Source organism: Thalassophryne amazonica, chromosome 22 (assembly GCF_902500255.1).
Source record: "Thalassophryne amazonica chromosome 22, fThaAma1.1, whole genome shotgun sequence".
In the NCBI taxonomy this organism is placed as follows: domain Eukaryota; kingdom Metazoa; phylum Chordata; class Actinopteri; order Batrachoidiformes; family Batrachoididae; genus Thalassophryne; species Thalassophryne amazonica.
The window spans coordinates 14,760,846-14,772,218 of NC_047124.1; positions in this window are offsets into that span (position 1 = coordinate 14,760,846).

The window sequence follows — 11,373 nt, forward strand, 5'->3', positions numbered from 1 at the left end:
AGCCCAGAAAAAGCTTACTTTAGACTTTTGTGACATATGTCACAGACATATGCCTCCCCTGTTTTTGGCAACATGTGTTTTTAAGACATTTGATGACCTGTGTTAACTTGCTGAAAAGGGTGTACAATATGACTGCTTTGATATTTGCTTGTAATATATTTGACTGTTTTCTCAACATCCTACTTCAAAACACAGTTTTCCCACAATATAAGACACTTTTTATACTATTTATCGCTGCTGCAGACCAACACTGGGTTCAAATGAAAGTCACAAATAAGCAGTATTATGTGGAATCTGTTTTGGAAATCGGCGCAGTCAGGCCACCATACTGCTGGAAGAAACAGAAATGATAACAGACACACATGGCTACTTCAGTACTATTTATTACATATTTGTGTAAAGCCTGTCTCCCATTTCCAATTTTTGGGCCTCATTTCTGTCCCAGTTTCAAAATTGAGGAAATCTAGCCCAATTTTATATCTGATTACATATGATTGTAATTGATCTTTGCTTATACCCAGTTATGTATGTTCCAATTTCATATATATATATATATATATATATATATATATATATATATATATATATATATATATATATATATATATCTTTATTTTTCTCTATTTCTCTGTTAAAATCTCAAAAAATGTCTGTAACTGGAAACCCATGAATAGCATGTTGTGCTCTTCAACTTGACACAGTGCCAACTACTGCATATTGTTGTTTTTCACTTACTTTTACACAAGATTACCCTTATTCTACACCAATTAAATCCAATTATTTGCACGACTAATCGTGACATCAAACACATTTAAAACGTACGTTATTGTGCTCACAGTGTTCCACAATGCTACTTTTACCACTGATTACACCGGATTTCATGCAGAGATTGGGTACCCAATTTATTTATTTGTTTTGTTTGTTCTTTTTTATTAAAATCTTAGACAATTGAGTCTCAAAAATGATTAATGGGAGGCCGGCTTAAACGTCTACGAAATATTACTGCCAGAGTGATTGCAGCATGAGACGAATGAAATTTTTCCAACTTATGAAGTTATAGCTCATATTACAGAACAATCGTATAGATGTGTAGTTCATGCCTTAGTGTGGATTTGACTGCATACACTGCTGTCGGAAATAAACTTGGTTAAATCCTAGCTTGGATGAGGTATTATTTCCATGACTTTACTTGAACTGAAGCTTTCCACGACCTGATAAGCTTCATGATTGAAGGGTCTACAAGGCCCACTCAATTACCTGCTGTGAATGTATTAAAAAAGATTGAAAATCTGGTTTGTATTCTCAAAATTCCTTGAAAGATTTGTTGCAGCTTCATTTGCCTTGTGCCACCAGAGGCATATTACGCTCATTGTCCTTGGAAAAGCTTGATCATCTCTTCTCTAGGTTTGGTTTAATATTTTATAATTGGCTCATTAAAAAAAAAAAAAAAAATCCAAGAAAAAAGCAGGGTGTTCTCATCTCCACATATCTATCCTCTTTAATGTCTCAGGTATTAGGTCTAATTATTTCTCTTCTTACTGCAAATCTCGTCAAGTCTTGTATAATTGAGCCAGTTTGTACAGTGTTGTCTAATACTGTTCTGGCCGAGGCAAATGTAGTTTTTGTGGATGGTTACAGATGGTCTCTGGTTCACAGTATGTTCGCAGTGTTCACTGTAGTGTTGTACAGAGAAGAAAAATACCTGCTTTATTTTTCTAAGGACACCGCGGAGAAGCACTGCTGTCCAGTGTCTCCGTTTGCTGTGGATTGGTCCGGATTTGTAATTTTATCCAACAAATGGGATGCCTTTTGTATCATTGAAGTTGTTCTGTTACTATGAATAATAAAAATGTGAAATAAAAATCAGTTTTTGTCAAAGTGCCATATTTTTTAACAGATTATGTCACTAGAGATGCAGTGATGTGTTGCCATGCTGGTATCACCACGGAACAGCTTTAACCCTGACCGTGAGCTAGCCTAGCTAACACTGTTCCACATAATGAAGGTTTATGACAATTTTTACTATTCTGTTTATATTGTCATCTATGTCGGCAAGCGGGAAAGGAAATGGTGTCAACATGAAATTAAAACCCAATATCTAAATTGAAAGTTATCACATGATTAGCATTATTTAACTGGATAAAATTATGTCCTACCAAACTGTAAATGATTTTCAAACATGAATATAGTTTGCAGTGAGTTGTAAGACAATATTTTGCAATCACATTTCTTTGATTGAACTATAATTCATTTTATGGCTAGTGTGACTAGCTAACATAGCTCAGAAGGTGCAGTTAGCTTTTCCAGTATACATATACAGCATATGAAAATGATAAATCTCAATTTAAATCTGTTGGGGTTTTTTTCTTCTTTTTTTTTGCTGACATACCAAGATCAGGGATTATTTAAGATGACATCAACAATGGTTTACAGGAAGGACCAAACGAAACCATATTACTGGCACAACAATTAAATGAAACAGATATTCCCGATACTGTTTTCCCTAGCGTCTACTGCTGACATTCAATACCAGCTTGTAAGGGTGGAGGCACTAGATTGTTTTTAACCTGCACTTTTCATTTCAGATACATTGGCTCGAAAGCCAAATTGGAAGTGAACTCAGAAAAGTTGGATTCACACTGTAGTGCTTTAAGGTCCTGTGTGTGTAGTCTGATTTGTAAAACATTCTGCCTATTGTGTGTTCATTGATTGCAAATAGCCACAACAGTAATAAACTCAAAGGGTTGAGGCCGAGTGTGAAGCGACTGAGATGAGAATCAGCACCTCTAAATCTGAGACCATGGTCCTCTAACGGAAAACGGTAGATTGCCCCCTCTGGGTCAAGGGAATGTTATTGTCCCAAGGGGATTAGTTTTGAGTATCTTGGGGTCTTGTTCACGAGTGTGGGTAAGTTGGCCCATAAGATCGGGGTGGCGTCTGATGTTTTACAGACTTGGTACCAGACTGTTGTGGTGAAGAAGGAGCTGAGTCAGAAGGCAAGGCTCTCAACTTACCAGTTGATTTCACGCTCCTATCCTCACCTATGGTCATGAACTATGAGTTATGACCAAAGGAATAAGGTCGCAGATCCAAGCGACAGAAATGATATCTCCGTTGGGTATCTTGGCTTACACTTCTGGACAGGGTGACAGCTCGACTATCTGGGACGGACTTGGAGAAGAGCCGCTGCTTCTTTGCATTGAGCAAGCTGAGTTGGTTCAGGCATCTAGATGCTGACTGGTCATCTACCAAGGGAGGTCTTCTGACTGTGTCCAACTGGAATGAGGACCCGGGGAAGACCCAGGACAAGCTGGAGGGATTATATTTCCCAGTTAGTTTAAGAACACCTTGGGATCCCCTGAGAAGACTTGCTGCAGAAAATGAATGAATGGATGAATACCTCGTCACAGAGTGCTCTTCTCACATTTGGCACTTTGTACATTAGTAGTTCAAAAACATTTAAAGAAATATGACCAACTATTTGTGTTTTTCTAATGTACTGGCATATATCAACTTTGCACCACTTTTAGAAGTGTCTTTAAAATGCAATAATGCCAGAAATATACATATAGCAAAATCACAGTATAAATCCACAAATACGTTAACTCCAATATATAGTTTTAAAATTCAGGAATAAAAGGCTATTCTTTATTGTTAATGCTTGACAAACATTTATTTCCTTTTCAGCAATTTGTGTAAAAAGAAAAGTAAAAAGAAAAAGTGAACTTGCCTTGTGGGACGTTCCCGCCTTAAAAAAAAAAAAAAAACTCTTTAATTTGATTGGTTTCCTCCTGTGCTTACTGATTGTCTATTGGCTGAAACTCTCGGTGTTTTCGTGTTCTTACCACAGATCCCAGATCAGAGCGTCTTCCAAAACATTCTATTTGCGCAGCAGTTTTCGTGGACTGTGAGAGCTGAGTCCTCTGATCCTGGGTAAGTTTAAAAAGTGGACACCTGCAAACGATAGCATCTTCTGTGACCGGTGCGCGGATGTTTTTTTTTTTTTTACAGCTTTATAATCCCCGTGAAGGCAACGAGTTATAACGTTTCTACGAATAATTCTTAATAACAATTTGATAACCAGACTCAGAGGTATGTTACGTCAAATAATTTTATTTCCACGAGTTTTAACCATAGACTATATACTCAAGTGCTAGTTACCTAGCTAACTTTTCTGTCTGCCTATATATGTATATTTCAAGACTGATTCAAACTAAATAATTACTAAAACGCCTAAATGAATATGAAAGACTTTTCACCTTTTTAAAAATGCAAAATTATCTGAGGCTACACTTATTTCAAGTTCTCCCAATTAACTTTTTAACAATCATTCATTTAGTATACCTACAAAAATAAGTACTTGTGTTGTTATTTTTTATTAGAACATTTGGTTTGCACCTGAATAACTGATCGGTTTCTTTAATTAAATCTAACAACATTTACAATTACAATTTTTTTTGAAATAGAAATATGGCTGGAGAAGACCAAATGAATGTCCACTTGTAAAAGCGCCTTGGGGCAACTGTTGTGATTTGGCGCTATATAAAAAAATTGATTGATTGATTGACTTGTATGCTTGTGTATATGTATAAAATTGGAGACACAAAATTTATTGTCTGAAAGCCAATTATATCTACGCAAAGGATGTAATAAAATCATCAGTGTTTCTTTATTAGTCTGTCTGTATTTTAGCAGAATTCCGTTAAAACTACTTCATGGATTTTGACGAACTTTTTGCCACAGATAGATATTAGGCCATGGAAGACTCCATTAAATGTTGGAGGTGATCCGGCTTATGGATAAAAATTTCACTTTAGGCTTTTAAGGATTACATCAAAACTACTTAACAGATTCTCACCAAATTTTCACCACATGTACAACCCCTGGCAAAAATTATGGAATCACCGGCCTCGGAGGATGTTCATTCAATTGTTTAATTTTGTAGAAAAAAGCAGATCACAGACATGACACAAAACTAAAGTCATTTCAAATGGCAACTTTCTGGCTTTAAGAAACACTATAAGAATTCAGAAAAAAAATTGTGGCAGTCAGTAACGGTTACTTTTTTAGACCAAGCAGAGGAAAAAAATATGGAATCACTCAATTTTGAGGAAAAAATTATGGAATCATGAAAAACAAAAGAACGCTCCAACACATCACTAGTATTTTGTTGCACCACCTCTGGCTTTTATAACAGCTTGCAGTCTCTGAGGCATGGACTTAATGAGTGACAAACAGTACTCTTCATCAATCTGGCTCCAACTTTCTCTGATTGCTGTTGCCAGATCAGCTTTGCAGGTTGGAGCTTTGTCATGGACCATTTTCTTCAACTTCCACCAAAGATTTTCAATTGGATTAAGATCCGGACTATTTGCAGGCCATGACATTGACCCTATGTGTCTTTTTGCAAGGAATGTTTTCACAGTTTTTGCTCTATGGCAAGATGCATTATCATCTTGAAAAATGATTTCATCATCCCCAGACATCCTTTCAATTGATGGGATAAGAAAAGTGTCCAAAATATCAACATAAACTTGTGCATTTATTGATGATGTAATGACAGCCATCTCCCCAGTGCCTTTACCTGACGTGCAGCCCCATATCATCAATGACTGTGGAAATTTACATGTTCTCTTCAGGCAGTGACCTTTATAAATCTCATTGGAACGGCACCAAACAAAAGTTACAGCATCATCACCTTGCCCAATGCAGATTTGAGATTCATCACTGAATATGACTTTCATCCAGTCATCCACAGTCCACGATTGCTTTTCCTTAGCCCATTGTAACCTTGTTTATTTCTGTTTAGGTGTTAATGATGGCTTTTGTTTAGCTTTTCTGTATGTAAATCCCATTTCCTTTAGGCGGTTTCTTACAGTTCGGTCACAGATGTTGACTCCAGTTTCCTCCCATTCGTTCCTCATTTGTTTTGTTGTGCATTTTTGATTTTTGAGACATATTGCTTTAAGTTTTCTGTCTTGACGCTTTGATGTTTTCCTTGGTCTACCAGTATGTTTGCCTTTAACAACCTTCCCATGTTGTTTGTATTTGGTCCAGAGTTTAGACACAGCTGACTGTAAACAACCAACATCTTTTGCAACATTGCGTGATGATTTACCCTCTTTTAAGAGTTTGATAATCCTCTCCTTTGTTTCAATTGACATCTCTCGTGTTGGAGCCATGATTCATGTAAGTCCACTTGGTGCAACAGCTCTCCAAGGTGTGATCACTCCTTTTTAGATGCAGACTAATGAGCAGATCTGGTTTGATGCAGGTGTTAGTTTTGGGGATGAAAATTTACAGGGTGATTTCATAATTTATTCCTCAGAATTGAGTGAGTTATTATTTTTTTCCCTCTGCTTGGTCTAAAAAAAGTAACCGTTACTGACTGCCACAATTTTTTTTCCTTATTTCTTATAGTGTTTCTTAAAGCCAGAAAGTTGCCATTTGAAATGACTTTAGTTTTGTGTCATGTCTGTGATCTGCTTTTTTTCTACAAAATTAAACAACTGAATAAACATCCTCCGAGGCCGGTGATTCCATAATTATTGCCAGGGGTTGTAGATATTAGGACATGGAAGGCTCCACTTACTTCTGGAGGTTGAGCTGGATCTGGATCAAGATTTCACTTTATATAGGCTTTTAAGAATTACGTCAAAACTACTTCATGGATACTCACCAAATTTGCACTACAGATGGATATTAGGCCATGGAAGACTCCACTGAATTTTGAAGGTGATCCAGATCCAGATTCTGGATCAGGCTTTCAATTTGTACGCTTCGCTTTGCCAGATTTTGAGCATTACGTCAAAAATACTTAACAGTTTTTCACCAAATTTTCACCACACATTGGTGTTAGGCCTTGGAAGACTCCATTCAGTTTTGGAGGTGCTCTGGATCCGGATCCGGATTCTGGATCGAGATTTCACTTTGTAGACTTTTAAGGATTACGTCAAAAGTACTTCACGGATACGACATCACGATGTAAAATGAAGACCAGGAACACACTATTTTGTTTCAGCTTGTGAATTTAATATCAGATTGCAACGTCTTGATCAGTGGGACCATTCTGGATCAGTATGCAATTATTGCATTGTGTTGTGGAATCCGGATCCAGGTAAAGTCCTGGTCACGATGCGAATCACATATGTTATTTTGAGTCCTCGTTGACCCTTGGTGGACGTCGAGAATCTTGGATTGCTCTTGTTTATAATGTTATCACGATATCTGTATGAATGTTCCCACAAATTTGGCTAGAAGTTTTTATTTATTTGTGATTTGGTTCTCACTTTGTCCCAATCATGAATCATATTCTTAATTTCCAGGATACACTGCAGCCAAGTATCAGCAAACAAGAGATAAAAATTGAGCACCCATGCCCCAAGGCATTTACAGGTAAGGTTTAAAATATTTTTATTTTTTAATGTGCGTGTTTCTATTTGTGTATCCAGCTATCTATGTGTCTATATATAGACACACTCACACTTTGAGGCACCCTAGAGACCGCATAACAGACATTCTAAGCCTTCAGTAACTATTCTTACCTTCATCACAGTGTTGTCATGATAATACATTATTCTCAAGATATGCTGTTGGTCATGTCAACTCAGACAGGACAACAACACCAGCTTGTTTCCTGAGGAAAAAAAATACTTTTGTTGTTAAATAGTTTGAACGTCATTCAGTGAGAGTGACTGTTGTCCGCAGGCTGCAAACTGGCTGTTAAATGCATTCAGTTGCCAGGAGTCTATTAGTCTGTTAATATTTGTCCTATCAGCAGCTCTGGATGGGTGGTTTATGATTGATGTAGCTGTTCTCAATCATACTATAACAGGATTTAGACGGTGTTTATAGTAGTTGTGACTCATTCTACACAAAGCACACCCTCGCGTATCACTATGATTAGCAGCTCTATGAAATGAATCGACAGCAGAAGAATGACGAGCTGTCTCACTGTTTAAACGACTAGCCTGTTTTAATTTTTCTAATTATCAGCAGCAGTATATTTAAGTGCTTGCTTTAGAGCAAGCACTTAAATTTTATAATACAGTGTGAACTGCTGTATTGCTGGAGACAAGCAAAAATTTCATTTAAACAATCCCCCTTTATTCAGATTGAGATATTACTGAGAATTTTCTCTCGGGTACACAGCAGCTCTCTTTAGGGCATGAATCTGAACTTTGATTTGGTTTGTCTGGCTGGAAGGTGTTGTGTGAGACACACCAAGAGTGTCAAACTGGACAACACAGTGATAGAAACTCCATCATGGTGTGAGTTGGCCAAAAAACAAACACAGATGATGAGCTTGATTCTAACCTCTGAGTGAACACACAGCAGATAAAAGTCCAACAGTCCAAAACGGTAAACACAGAACTGTACAACTCTTCAAAGTCAGTCCGAGAAGAAAAGAAATGGGAATGATAGCATGGAAGGTTGAAGCTGAAAGATCTTGCTGTGAAAGTAATGGTTTCCTTACTGTGACTTCCTGCAGATAAGATCTGATTTCATGCTTTACAAATATTTCTGACTCACTCTGCTTTGGAATGAAGTTAACAAGCCTAAACAATAAATCATCTCATGCTGGAAATGGTGCTCCTGTTGGAACAGATAGTTCAGTTCAGTAGTATTTGCAATTGTTCTATTGTACAGAGTTAGGAAATGCCATAAATGAATGGGTGAGCTGAATTCCACAAGGATAAGAACAGCTGTCTCTGTGGATACACCTACTAAAACCTAAAATGCTTCATCACAATGTTGACAATATAAATTTAAAAATTTTTATCTTCTCATAAAAAATTGTGGAAAGGTGTAACATTGCCCAGAGATTAAACTGTGAAATTATGGTGTGGATTAAGGGATTTATTTTTTTAATTTTTGTACTGTCTTTCTGTCTGTCTTTCAGTTAAAGACAAAATCTCAAGAAATAATGCATGAATTTGACACAATTTAGGCATATATATATATATATGTGACCGTAGGACTTTTGTGGCTGGGACGGCGGTGGGATCGAACCCCAGACTGCTTGCACTAAAGACCAGAACTCTATCAGGTCAGCAAAAGGGGAATTCCCTGTTAGCCAAACTAGCGGGAATGTCTTTTCAATCCGGACTTCATCTTGCTACGTATATATAATGCACTACATCTTGCATAATTTGGTGTGGATCTGAATGCATATCTGTGGATGTTCTCGACATGTCTAGGACTGTTCAGCTTTGGTAGGAGTATCCACATTCCTGAGCACATTTCTAGCTTCTCTCTATCTTATTTTCATTTATTTATTTATTTAAAAGGGACAACACATATTAATGAACACATAAAGTGTAAATATGTCAGATTATAGTCATGGGCTAATTTCCATCTGTAGTCCCTGAAAGACTATAAGAATTAAACAATTTACAGTAAAAACACACAAACATCACAGGAGCTTACAATGCAACAGACTACATTACATAGGGGTCACCAACTACTACAAGACACTGACTAGACAAAAAACAGGAAACAAAAGGACACTGACATGATCTGAGCATGAAGGTTAGCTTACACAAATTCATTCAAAGGAGGACACACAGTTAAAAACAACAACAACAACAAAAAAAACTATATGAGGTCTGTTAGAAAAGTATCCGACCTTTTTATTTTTTTCAAAAACCATATGGATTTGAATCACGTGTGATTGCATCAGCCAAGCTTGAACCTTCGTGCGCATGCGTGAGTTTTTTCACGCCTGTCGGTTGCGTCATTCGCCTGTGAGCAGGCTTTGTGTGAGCACTGGTCCACCCCTCTCGTTGGATTTTTATTGCGAATAAATGTCTGAACGATTTGGAGCTTTGCTGCATCAAATTTTTCCAGAAACTGTGAGAGACCTCCAGGTGGACACCATTCGGAAAATTCAAATGGCTTTGAGGGACGATTTTATGGGGATTACACAGATTAAGGAGTGCTCCAGCCGGTTTAAAGACCGCCCACAGCTGCTGAGAGCGCGCCGCGCTCCGAGCGCCGATCGACAGGCTGAAACTGTTGTGAAAGTGTAGGAACACGGACCCACAACAGGGGGCGCAAATGAACGGACAATGGAGGAAGTCAAATAACAACGCTTTACTGTTGTGAATAAGCACAACAAACACGGCAGATCACAATAGTAAGCAATGAAGTCAATTCACAAAAATGTGTCACGTGGGCAGGCTCGAAGATAAGAGACGTCCGTCCAAAGCAGAACCGGAACCACACGATTTCCTCCGCCACCGAACCCCGGGAATACTGGAGCCGCCAAGTCCCGAACTCCCAGGTGGCCACTGCCTCCGCTTGTCGGATCTGGTACTGCTGGCGAGGAACAAAAACAGTTAGATGTGGAAGCGTTTGCACCCAGCAACACGTATGGTGGGAAAACCACCTCCACCTCTCATCAGAAACTGGTAAGTGCAGGAGTGTGAGTACTTATCAAAGAGGTAGGGAAAAAGTCCAACACAGTCTCCAGCTGTAAATACTCACTGTCCGCTATCAAACACACAAAGCAACAAAGTATTACTGTCGGGAAGACAACATAATCGGCTGAGCACTTTACCTCCTAGGTAGAGCGATATCTCGGCAACGAGGTGGAGATGTCGTCTTGCTGATATACTACTGAAGATCAGATGATTGGTGACAGCTGTCGTAGGTGATAAGTGACAGCTGTCACCCCGGCTGCTCCTGTGAGGCGGCAGCGCCCTCTTGTGCCTGGAGCCCGCACTCCAGGCAGGGTGTCCTCTGGTGGTGGTGGGCCAGCAGTACCTCCTCTTCAGCGGCCCACACAACAGGACCCCCCCCTCAACGGGCGCCTCCTGGCGCCCGACCAGGCTTGTCCGGGTGGCGGCGGTAGAAGTCGGCCAGGAGGGCCGGGTCCAGGATGAAGCTCTTCTTTCCCCAGGAGCGTTCTTCGGGTCCGTACCCCTCCCAGTCCACCAAATACTGGAAGCCCCGGCCCATCCTACGGACATCCAAGAGCCGGCGCACAGTCCAAGCCGGCTCGCCATCGATGATCCGGGCAGGAGGTGGTGCCAGACCCGGAGCACAGAGGGGTGAGGTGTGATGCGGCTTTATCCGGGACACATGGAACACAGGATGGATCCGCAGTGAGGCCGGAAGCTGAAGCCTCACTGCGGCTGGACTGATGACCTTGAGGATCTTGAAGGGGCCGATGTAACGATCCTGCAGTTTAGGGGAGTCCACTTTGAGGGGTATGTCCTTTGTCGACAACCACACCTCCTGCCCTGGCCGATACGCAGGGGCCGGGGTCCGCCGACGGTCTGCATGGGCTTTTGCCCTCGTCCGGGCCTTTAACAAAGCAGAACGGGCGGCACGCCACACCCGACGGCACTTCCGCAGGTGGGCCTGGAC